The 12616-nt window shown below is 37.0% G+C and overlaps 1 protein-coding gene and 1 pseudogene across 17 annotated transcripts in view; one reads left to right on the top strand and one right to left on the bottom strand.

Annotated features, from left to right (window-relative positions):
- The window catches only part of NRCAM (neuronal cell adhesion molecule), a 259076-nt gene that overhangs the window by 104553 nt on the left and 141907 nt on the right, over positions 1-12616 (bottom strand). The window lies entirely within an intron of this gene.
- On the top strand, positions 12059-12177 carry LOC112473585 (annotated as a pseudogene).

Raw genomic sequence — 12616 nt, 5'->3', positions numbered from 1 at the left:
TGTCTATAGGATCAGAAATGTCAATTATATTATTTTCGGGCAGATCTTATATAGTGAGGTTCCAGTACAGTAAGTTTTTAAATCTTCAGAAATCCTAAACAGGAAATTTTTATGGCCACAAAAAAGAGGTTTGTTTAAACTCTAAGTACATTTTCTTATATGAAAATGCATGTATTAGCAATCGTTGCTCAATGGCACATGGAAAATGTACATCAGTATAGTGTTTTGAGAACTGTAAGTAAGCTACTGTAAATGTGTCTCTCTATGCCAATCAGTTTATATTCAATAAGAAACTTTTATTTTTAGCTCACTTTGCATGGATTCACACATTTATTGTATTCTCATGTCTTTGCTTAAGAGTATATTTTATCGGAGACATGAATCCTTTCTCAGGTTGGTAGACAGTTTAAATTATATTAGAACCTTTCCCGATTACCACCTCCAGTCTCTAAATGCTTCTCAGGGTAAATTAGTAATCCACAGGAGCCAGGGGGAGGAGGAAGAAGTAAGGAGAGGAAGAATAACAGTTAAGAAAGTGTTTCCCTCACTAAAAAGATGCCATATAACTAACCATATGGGCCATCACTACTGAATTTGCTGAATTATTTTTATCTTTGATGCAGGTGTAATTTGCCTTCTGTGGGAGGAGATATGAGTTATTTCTACAGCCAAAGGTTATGATTTAGACCTTGCATCTCTGTTATTGCTTATGATGGCTTTTCTCCATTTCAATTTTTTGGGGTCTGCTTGGAATAGCACATGCAGTGAATTGGTATAGGGTTTCCTGAAACAAAAGTTATCTAGGGCTCCAGGTGGTCACAGGACATAACCCCTTGTTTTAAATAAAAATGCAGATTAGCCATTAGAATAATTGGAATAGTATGATCAAAGAAATTTGGCATTCCATTAAAAATCTTATATGTAAAGACAACAGTATAAACAGTATAAACAGAAAAAGTACAGATTCACTGCCTCCCAGTGTAGTTATTTAGGTACTTGACATATGTTTGTGATCTTTTTTGAGTCTTTGTCTGACTCATCTTTGCTTCTCTTCTCAGGATTAGCAGGTCTATCAGGGGCCAGGCACACCAAGCAATCAAGACATGATTGTTGAATTAAATCCAATCAAAAGGTAAGTCACAGAACTTAAAGCTTCAGAGCCTTATCTGGGAATTCCCCACAAGCAAGAATTTTGACCTGTTGTAGATAAAATTCTTCTAATTCAGTGGTTTTCAAAGTGCAGTCTCCAGACCATTGGCATCAGCATCACCTGGAAACTTGCTCGAAAGGCAAGTTCTTGGGCCCTACTCCAGCTCCACTGAATCAGAAACTCTGGAGATGGGATTAGGTTCCGTATCACAACAGACTCTTCAGATGATTCTGATACACACTAAAGTATGAAAAACACTGTAATCTAACTAATAATGGAATTGTGGAGTTACTCCTTTCCTGAAAGGAAACCTGTGAGGAGGAAAAAATACATTTCCCACATTACGGCAAACCCATGGTGCCACTAAATATAAATTTGGAAGGTTTTAGGTAATAGGGAGGCTTAAACATTAGCCTCATCAAATTTCGAGGGCTCCATTTCACCTCGGAGTCCCAAAGGACAGGATTCAGTGCTACATCCAATAAATTTGTCAGATGAAAAAATAATACTGTGATGAGGTATTCATCCTTCTTTCCCTTTTCATTCTTGCTGCATAAAATGTGGACATTTCCAGTAGTAAATTCAAAGGAGGAATAGAGGAACGACCTAAAGAGGGCAGAACAGAAAGCAAGAAGGATCGTGTCTTGATCATAACCTGTAGAGTGCCATACTGTCCTCAGGAGCGAAAAGCTAGACTTCTTTGTCCTGTGTAAAAATACTACTACTTCATTTAACTCACTCTTTTCCAAGTTTCTGTCAGCTGAACACCATTCCTATCTCATACACAAGCTAAAAAACATTCCCCTCAGACATTTAAAAAGGAATCGTTATATCCTTAAAAAGTTGAATCAGCAACTATCAGCATAGGACAGAGCAGGGTCAACAGTACAGAACAAAGCAGGCATTTTTACTCTTTGTGATGACAACTGTCTAAACATTTCTAACAGATTTCATGTGGTAATGTTTTTCTGAATGCCATCTTACAGAAGTTTAACAATAAAGAATTAAAGTCAAAACTTGAAAAGCTAATCAGAGAAAATGAACTGTAATCGTTTTTTGGAAGCTATATTGCATCAACATTTGAATATCCATTATTCCTTTCGTCATTTCAGCATTGTGCACTATCATTATCTATTCTTTCAGCATTCTGAAAAGGCTTTAGAATCTGCTGATTGTCATCAACTAGCTACTGAAGCCACAAAGCTCTGCAACATCGCTGGACCATGGCAAATGTAAAAAAGATAGTTAACTACTGCAAATAGGGTTTCTGTTGCCAGACAGACAGCACTACAAAGCTGGAGTTACTGGTCACATCTGGGCACTTTCAGAGACCGATCTGTACATGAGCATGAACAAAACCACTTGGGATTAGTCACATTTCCAATGGGTCTACAAAAAAAACCTGGCAATTCCAGAATCTAATCGCTTAGCTGTTGGCAGATGAAATATACAAGATCAAAAGAAAAGAGCTTTGTTTCTGGGCAAACCCTTCCTCCATATACCTCTAATCCAACACCAAAGTAATTTGTATACATGACTGTTTTGAATTAAACATGCCAAGAAGATATTTTATTATCTCCTGCATTTACTTTGGGTAAATATTACTTAATCTGACTCCTGTCTGAGTAATTAAAAATACATTATCTCAATGGAAAATAGAATTAGTTTCATTATGCAATTTATTTTTGAATTAAAAATAGCCAGATAGCAAGCAAATGCTTAGAGGTCATAAGCCTTATGATACATAATTAGAAAACCAGAAATTCATGCAATTTAATGACTGGCATAATGACGTAGAGAAACACAAGTCGACTTCAACTAGTTCAAACATGTCATTCTTGACAGCTAAACATTGGTCATAAAAACTGACTAATGACAGCATCACCAGTGTTTTGTTTTTCAAAGAAATTTTTTCAAGACTTTATTTTTTTTTAGAGCAGTTTTAGGTTAAAAACAAATTGAGAGGAAGATACAAAGATTTCCCACTGTAGTCTCTGTCCCCCACATGCACAGTCCCCCGCATATCAACATCCCCCACCAGAATGGATACCATTGATGAACCTATACTGACTTATCATACTCACCAAAATCCATGGTTTATCTGAGGGTTCACTCTTGGGGTTGTACATTCTATATATTTGGACAAATGTATAATGGCATTTATCCATTATTATAATATACAGAGATTTTCTGTGTCTTAAAATCCTCTGTGCTCTTGTTTATGCATCCCGCCCCCCCGACCCCAATCCCTAGCAACCACAAGTCTCTTTAATGTCTCCATAGTTTAGCCTTTTCCAGAATGTCATGTACTTGGAATTCTACAATAATGTAGTCTTTTCAAATTGGCTTCTTTCACTTAGTAATAGTCATTTAAGGTTCCTTCATATCTTTTCATGACTTGCTAGCTCATTTTTTGTAGCCCTGAATAATATTCCATTGTCTGGATGTACCACGGTTTATTTATCTGTTCACCTACTGAAGGACATCTTGGTTGCTTCCAAGTTTTGGTAATTATAAATAAAGCTGCTATAAGCATCTATGTACAGGTTTTTGCATGAACATAAATTTTCTGCTAATTTGAGTAAATACTAAGAAGTATATGATAAGAATATGTTTAGTTTTGTAAGAAATCTCCAAACTGTTTTCCAAAGTGGCTGTACCATTTTGCATTCTGACCAGCAATGTATGAGAGTTGCTATTGCTCTAATCCTTATCTGCATTTGACATTGTCAGTGTGCTGGAGTTTGTTCAGGCCATTCTGGTAAGTGTGTACTGGTATCTCATTGTTGTTGTTGTTGTTTTGGTTTCTTTTTTTACTATCGAGGTATAACTGATATACATTATATTAGTTTCAGGTATATAACTTAATGATTTGATATTTGTATATACTGTGAAATAATCACTACAATGAGTCTAGTTAACATCCATGACCATATAGTTACAGAATTTATTTTCTTGTAATGAGAACTTTTACGATTTACTCTTTTAGAAACTTTAAACTATGTAATGTGAGATTACTGACTATAGTTGCCATGCTATAAACCATATCCCTATGACTTATTTATTTTATTACTAGAAGTTTGTACCTTTTGACTTCCTTTACCCATTTCATTCACTTTCCACCCCTGCCACTGGAAACCAACAATCTGTTCACTGTATCTAGAATTATTTTTAAATTTATTTTAGATTCCACATATGGTATCATATGGTATTTGTCTTTCTCTGTCTGACTTATTTTACTTAGTATAATGCCCTCAAGGTCCATCTATGTTGTCACAAATGACAAGATTTCATTCTCTTTTATGGCTGAATGATATTCTTTTGTGTGTGTGTGTGTGTGTGTGTGTGTGTGTGTGTGTGTGTGTGTGTACACCACATCTTCTTTATGTATTCATCCATCAGTGGAAACTTAGGTTGTTTCCATATCTTGGCTATTATAAAGAATGCTTCAATGAACATGGGAAGCATACATGCTTTCGAAGTTATTGTTTTTGTTTTCTTCAGATAAATACCCAGAAGTAGAATTGCTGGATCATATGGTAGTTACATTTTTAATATTTTGAGAAACTTCCACTCTGTTTTTCATAGTGCTGCACCAATTTACATTCTCACCAACAGAGCACAAGGGTTCCTTTTTCTCCACATCCTTACCAACACTTGTTATTTCTTGTCTTTTTTATAGTAGTCATTGTAACTTGTGAAAGGTGATATCTCATTGTGGTTTTGACCTGCATTTTCCTGATGATTAGTGATGTCCAGCAACTTTTCGAGCATCTTTCATATACCTGTTGGCCATCTGCATGTCTTCTTTGGGAAAATGTCTCCTTAGACATTTTCTTTGCCCATTTTTTGATTGGATTTTTTTTGTTGTTGTTGCTATTGAAGTGCATGAGTTCTTTATATATTTTGGATATTAACCCTGTATCAGATATGATTCACAAGCACTTTATCCCATTCAGAAAGTTGCCTTTTCATTTTTTCTTGGTTTTCTTTGCTGTACAAAAGCTTTTTAATTTAATGTAGTCTACTTGCTTATTTTTGCTTTTGTTGCCTTTGTTTTTGGTGTCAAATCCAAAAATCATCTCTAAGATCAATTTTAAGGAGCTTACCACCTATATTTTTTTTTAGGAATTTTATGGTTTCAGGTCTTACATTCAAGTCTCTAATCCACTTTCAGTTAATTTTTGTGTATGGTGTAAGTTAGTGCTTCAATTTCATTCTTTTGTATGTTGTTCAGTTTTCACAAGATTTATAGAAAAGACTGTCCTTTTCGCATTGTATATTCTTGGCTCCTCTGTTGTAAATCAATTGACCATATATGTGTAGGTTTATTTCTGGGCTCTTTATTCTGTTCCACTGATCAGTGTGTCTATTTTTATACTATTACTATACAGTTATGATTACTATAGCTTTGTAATAGTTTGAAAGCAGGGATTGTGATTCCTCTAGCTTTGTTCCTCTTTCTCAAGATGGCTGTGGCTATTTGGGGTCTTTTGTGGTGTCATACAGTCATTATTAATTTGCATATTCCTGATGACATATGATAAAGCATCTTTTCATATGCTTATTTGCTTCTGTATATCTTCTTTAGTATGTCACCAGTTTTTAAATATATGTGTGTGTATATTTCATGTAAATATGGAAAGTGATCAATATTTCTCTTACCTTGCCTGAAACTAATACATTACCCCACATTCTTAGAGAGGAGAGGGGAGGGGAGGAGAGGAGAGGAGTGGGGAGTAGATGATAAAGAGACAGCTTTATCATCTCATAAGAGATGCTAAAAGTTGACTATAATCTTAAACTAAAACTTTTTTTTTAAAGTATCTTAATGGTAAATGGCCACCATTTTTTGAAAGAACAATGCGGTAGTATAAAAAAAGATTTGATTGGCATCAGAAAGTCTTTGTTCCAAACTACTGGTCTCAAACTAAAATGCTTATGGGAGCTAAGCAGTTAAAGGGTGAATCTCCCAGCAGAGGAACAGGGACTCAGGCCCTGCTTATTGGACAGCTGAGGGTCTGCCGTCACTCAGCTCCAGCCGACTATGGTCGGGAGAATACACACCCAGCGCTTCCAGATCACTGAATGTTTTTTAAAAGCCAGAAATTCAAATTTTTATATGAAATTAACTGTTTTTAAAGTGATAGCAACTGATGTAAAATTGCTGTATGGTTCCAAGATAAAGAAATGTGTGGAGGGCCAGATGCTGTCTAGCCTTAGTGCCGCTACTAAGTAGCCATGGTCTCCTCCAGACTGGTTCCTTATCCGAAAAACATGTGTCCAAGTTTCTCTTGGTACCAGATGCCTGTTCTTATGCTTTTATGTAATGAATTTCTTTATTTGTGGAGAAACTGTTTAGAAACTTTAATTCTCAGTAAGTGAGAGTATTGAATACATAATTATCAAAGTCAGAAAGGACAATCACAAAACGCTGAAGCAATCTCTGTCTGAGACTTGACTGCTCATTCAAGACTATGATTTATCCCCAGAAGTTTTATTATTAAACATGCCAAATGTAGTTAGGTAAATAGTCACCAACCAAGAAGAGACATGAAAGAAGTTTCAGTATTTGAGAGGCAGTGGTCAAGAACACACGCTGGAGCCAGCCCGGCCTGGGTTCAAAGCCTGTTTCCCCACTTACTGACTGACTTATGCGAGTTACCTAAAATCTGTGTGCCTCAATTTCCTCATGTGTAAAAATAGGGATCACAGTTCTTACCTCATAGGGTTACTATGAAGTTAGCCGAGTTGGTGGTTGTGCTTAGAACAGTGTCTGACACATAAAAAGCATTAGAAGAGAATTAGCTGTTGTTATTATTACTATTGTAAAACATGTAAATAGCTAAATCCACCAAATTTTCTACACTGGTTAAACTAGCATTTTACTCTAAAATGTCTGAAAGAAATTAAACCTAATCTTCATCCAGTCAAGGCCAAAATCAATGCTTTGCCTAAACAACTCCACTGGCAACTTGTGAATGAGGACTCAATATGCTACAATTCACAGAAATCTAACAGAGGTCAACTCAGAAAACGCGGGTCAATGCAGTGGAACGGGGGGCCATTCGAAATCGAAGGGTATGAATGCCTCGTCCTCGGTTTCCAACCCCTTGTGATTAATTAACAGCCTTACTGCATCGACCCACCAGCTGTATCCTAACTCATATGGTTGACCCCAACTGAGGACTTACAACAGTATAATGAAAACTGTGCTTCTAATTGTCCAGCAGGCAATCGTGGCTTGGCTAAGAAAGGCTCTTTTCACTCCCCTCCTTTCTGATTAACTAGATGGCTTTATAAATCCTCTTAATAAGTTCATTTGTGTAATCCAAAGCTAGCTGTCCTTCCTTCCTGCTGCTAAGAGGGCTCAGCTGCTTATCTTTGGATGTGACCCATCAAAAGAGAATTGTTAAAAAATTGTTTTTAATCTGCTAAATTGACAAGTATCTCTGATCTCACATCTCCCCCAATTTAGTAATGTTCTCCTGTATCATAAAGGAAGTCTAAGTGAATGCAAAACTGGCAGAAATCTTTTCTACTTTATATAAAAGCCCTTATGATTGTCTCATAAGCAGTGAATTTGATCATTGCTAACAGGTCCATGTAACCTAGATAACATTCAAACAGAACTTTATCATTTCTAAATGGTTTCCATATGCATTATCTCATTTATTCCTCCAAACAGCTCAGGCAGTTCTATTATCACTCTCATTTTACTAGCCAGAAAGCTGAGGCTCAGAGAGGTTAAGTAACTTGTACAAGATCACATAACTAGTAAGTGTTAGATACGAACTTGATTTCAGGCCTTCTGATTTTAAATTGAGTGCTCTTTCCATTATAATTACTCATCTGTCATCTCTCAGCCCCACACCTGTCCCACTATACTGCTGCGCTAGGAGTGCAAATTAAATTCCACACTACTTTACCAGTTCTTTTCATTTGGTTCTGCTAACTGGAGGTACTGGTGGGCAAGAAGAAAGAATGATAAAGACAAGATTCTTGGTTTCAACTGAAAATGAGGCAGTTGATGGTAGTTGCTGTAGTAGCAATGAGGCTGGTGTGGTTCTGGACACTCCAGCAGCCCAGGAAGGACCAGCACTTTTTTAATGGTTCCAACTCTGGTTGACACAGCACCTCTGGAGTAGATCCAGAATCAAATGCAAGTGTCTCCAATCCACTTGCAACAGGGAGAGTAAGTTCATGGGCTCTAGCCCAGGGATGTTTGCTGATTCTGATCTAGGTATCACCTCTTCTTCCTTTTTGCTCCTCCAACACCCACCCCCCGCTTTCTTTCTTTCTTTCTTTCTTTTTTTTTTTTTTGCAGCTACAGACTTTCTAATACATTCCCTTGTTTAAAATACCTAAAATAGCTTCTGTTTTCCTCTGTACCTTGCCTTATACAAATATACCTGCCATGTGGCAACCTTTGGGAGAGAGATATAAAGCAGAAGATGCTGTCTCTGTCTTGAAGAAATCTATAACCTATCTGGGTAATAGAGCTAATACACTTGAACCAAGAATAAACAAGATAAAATAGATACAGTCAAGGGCTAAGGTAAATGGCACACAGACTACTTGTGCAATGGGAAAGTACATGGGTACTTTATCCTAAACTCCATTTTCTTGGTGCAAAGAGTGGGACTTGCACTTGTATTTCTCCTTCAGGTCATGGTCAAATATGTTCTCAGCCAGTCCAGAAGCAGCCCCTCCTCCAGTCCACTCTTCTGGTCTTTTGAATTATTTCCCCTCTCTGGACATGCTTGGTTTATACTTCCTGCTCAGAAGCCATCTCTAGTGCCAAGTTGCCTGCTCCATTCTTGTTAAGTTTCCTGTTCATTAACTTCTGGCTCATTATAATATTAGCAACCCTTAAATCCACATTTGCATCACCATACATAAGAAACTTTTGTCTATAGCAAAAAGGGGCACAATTACTATACATATGTAATTTGGGACAGAACTATTAATCACAACAGGGGTTAAGAGAGGGAGAAAAAATGATTAAATGATTGCCAGACTGTCAAAAATTTTTTCAGCCCTTATTAAATTTACTGATTTTTCCATTTTTTCTCCCATCAAATTAAATTATTCTGTATCATTTGGGATTTTTAAAATATCTACTCCTTACTGAGGGCTTACTCTGTTCCAGATCCTTTGCATATGTTAACTCTTTTACACCTGTTCAAAACCGAAAGTTTTCCCATTTTACAAATGAAGAAAGCAAGGTCCACAGTGGTAAAGTTACTCTTCCATGTTCCATGAACTGGCCCTGTTTCTGTGGATGGAGGACAGCATTTGTAACAACCACCAAGGAACCTCTGAGGTCAGTGTCTCCTGTGCCACGGTACAGCCTTACGGGACAGAGCCTCTTCAGGGCACTGAGCACAGGCTTAACAGGACGGGCTAAAGAATAGCTTAGCTCTTCTCTGTGTTATACATTGGGATTCTGCACATGACTTTATTTGAAAAGGGCTCCACTGTACCTGCTGAAGAAGTGTACCTGAACTAGAACAGAGTTTCCAGAGGTTGTCTGCAAGAAACAAAGATTATTTCTTTGTTCCGCATGGTTACGGATGGAAATCTGTCCTCTGCCTACTGCACTTTTACACACCTCAAGGTCTTAAGAAGGATGGAAAAAACATGGCAACTATTCAGAGAACCACCAATTTTCAAGCGACTGGCATCTTTTTATGCTTATAACTTGTGGACAAGGCTGGGTCTCTACAATTTTAAAGTTGGGAAAGTTTCTTTATTATACTTTCCACTCGTATATCTTTTCTTACACAGATGCTAGCCCTTCTCTCTACCTTCAGTTATTCAGATATCCTGATATCGTACCCTGGAAAGAGCTAAAATATGCAGCCACTAAAGCATTACATGTGGGTGTGACCTCAGAGCTTTCATTTCAGCAAGGATTAAAGCTTAATGTCTCTGGCATATGGGAGAGGATATTAGACAACTCAGTGCTAATCCCACATCTGATATGTGACTGCAACAATAGCAGCTCAATAAATATAGAATTAAATAAGAAATCCGGGCTCTAGCAGAAGTTTAGGCATTAGCCAGTAGGCCAGGAGGGCTCCTAGCATCCTGAAATCACTATATGAATGCATCAAGGGCAGGCCTTGGGGGTTGATAAAGATTTTTACTGTATTGATAGGAAATAAGTTGACTTCAATGTTTGTACCAGAAAATACAGACCCAGCAAGTGGGAGACTGTTAGGAACATTGTTCTGATTCATATGGTCTCTTGTGCTTTTACAATTAACAAATTAAATGAATTATTGCCAACGGGGAACTGCTAAGAAACAAATAATGATAATCCCTCTACCTAAATTATCTGTTTCCCTCAACCATTATAGAAACTGCTGTGACTGGCAGAATTCTTAATGTTAGTTATATCTCAAGCAATGCATTATTTTAATCCAAATGAAAATACTGGGCAAAAAAAATCGAACTTCTTTGAGGACAGGGTCTTTACTTAAAATATATGCGGCTGGGCCAGTTATGAGCCTTCTCTGTGTCACTGCCAGGAATTAGTCACAAGCCAAATGCCCAATCAGTCTTTGTAAACTTATGATTAGCTTTCATCCCAACAAAGCCTGTATTTGTCACTGGAATATTTGCTTCTCCAATTTCTGGTTAAAGAATCAGTGACACACTTCAAAGATTTTGGGAACAGTTTCTGTTTTTTGTGAAGAGCATTTGTTCTCTCAAAAACAAATGCTAGATTTGTTCATTTGCTCCAAAAAAATGAGGAACATTTCTTTTGATTGTTTTCCAACTCCACCTCTGCATTTAACAACAGGAATCCACAATACCCTTTCTTCCTGCTGGCAGAATTTTTAAGTAAGCTGAGTACTACATTATGACATTTCTGAACCCAGAGAAGTCAGAACGTTACAAAAAAGTAAGGCAGAATTTATTTAGCTAATGACATTATCTGACAAAGGGTTGAAACTTAACATTTTCAGAAGTCTACATTCATTCGTTCATTGGCTCATTCATTGAGAAAATTAAGCACTTACTATATGCCAGGCAGTATTCCTGGTGCTGAAATACATTAATGAATGTAAGACAAAACTTCCTGCCCTTGTGGACCTTATAATGAAGTGAAGGCAGACAGATAATAACAAAATAAACAGTAAATTGTATAGTTTGTTAGGTGGTAAGTATTATGGAGGAAAAAATAAAACCAGAGAACTAGAGAGGGAGGTAGGGGTTCCCAGGGGTGTGTGTGTGTGTGTGTGTGTGTACACTTGCTCACCAGAAAGTGATTTTTGAGCAAAGACCTGAAGAAGAGGCAGCAAGCAATTGGGACATATGCAAGAAGAGTGTTCACACAGAGGGAACCACAGTGCGAAGGCCTTAAGGTAAGGGTGTGCCTGGCTTCTTCAAGGGGCATCAAGGCGGCCAATGTATTGAAAGCAGAGTTGGAGAGAAGAACAAAAGTGAGGTCAGATTAAGGGCTTTGGCTCTGTATATGCTTAATTAGGGTAAAGAAAAAGTAAGTTTTTAAATTCGAAACTATAATATCCACAATGCAACACTTGATAATAAGAAGATAATAAAACTAAATACAAATTTAAATACAAATTCATGTTGCAAAGCCTTACTTTATTACTAATGATCATATTTAAAGAAAAAAGTACATATTAATTATGAACAGTGTCTGAAGGCATCACTGAAATTATTTTCATCTAAGTAGGCAGGAGATTCATAAGTGGATAGTTTTTAGTATGTGGTGGTTTAAAGCATTCGTGGAATAAGGCTCCCCATCCAAAAAGAGAAACCTTCTGCATAGAATTCTACTACTTGAATCTAATAATAGGATTTTATTTTTCCTTCTTTTAGATCTTCATGGCCATTTATTTTCCAGATTCTTCTATTAAAACACAAACACTAGTCTACGGCCATGCTACCCTGAACAAGCCCAATCTCATCGGATCTTGGAAGCTAAGCAGGGTTGGGCATGGTTAGTACTTGAATGGGAGACCACCTAGGAAGACCAGGTACTGTAGGCATAAAAAATAATAAAAAAAAATAAGGGATTGTAAACTGACAAGGTCCTTACAATCTGTGAGGTCAACCAAGGGTTGCCTTCCCTAAAACAAACAAACAAAATAAATAAAAATAAAATAAAACACAAACACTAGGTTAGGGTGGGAAGAGGGCAGGAAAAAGAGTAGAAGTCACATCTAAAGCTGTTATTAGGCTATTTCTTCTGAGTAGTAGGCAGCTATCTGCCTTTGAAATTTTGTGTGTATAAATCATGGTTTGGATTTCTATAGAAGAGGTCTAGGAGGAAAAAGTCAGATGCAAGGTGGTGACAAGGTAGGAAAAGCAAGCTTTAATTGTAACTATTTCTATTAATGGGGACAAATGTTATACCTCTGAGGAATTCACACTGATGGTAAAATTCCAAAAACTTTTTTTTCAGATATAATAAGGTAAGAAAAATGG

This window comes from Pteropus alecto, unplaced genomic scaffold, assembly GCF_000325575.1.
Source record: "Pteropus alecto unplaced genomic scaffold, ASM32557v1 scaffold109, whole genome shotgun sequence".
In the NCBI taxonomy this organism is placed as follows: Eukaryota; Metazoa; Chordata; class Mammalia; order Chiroptera; family Pteropodidae; genus Pteropus; species Pteropus alecto.
This window is presented reverse-complemented; position numbering and strand designations above follow the sequence as displayed.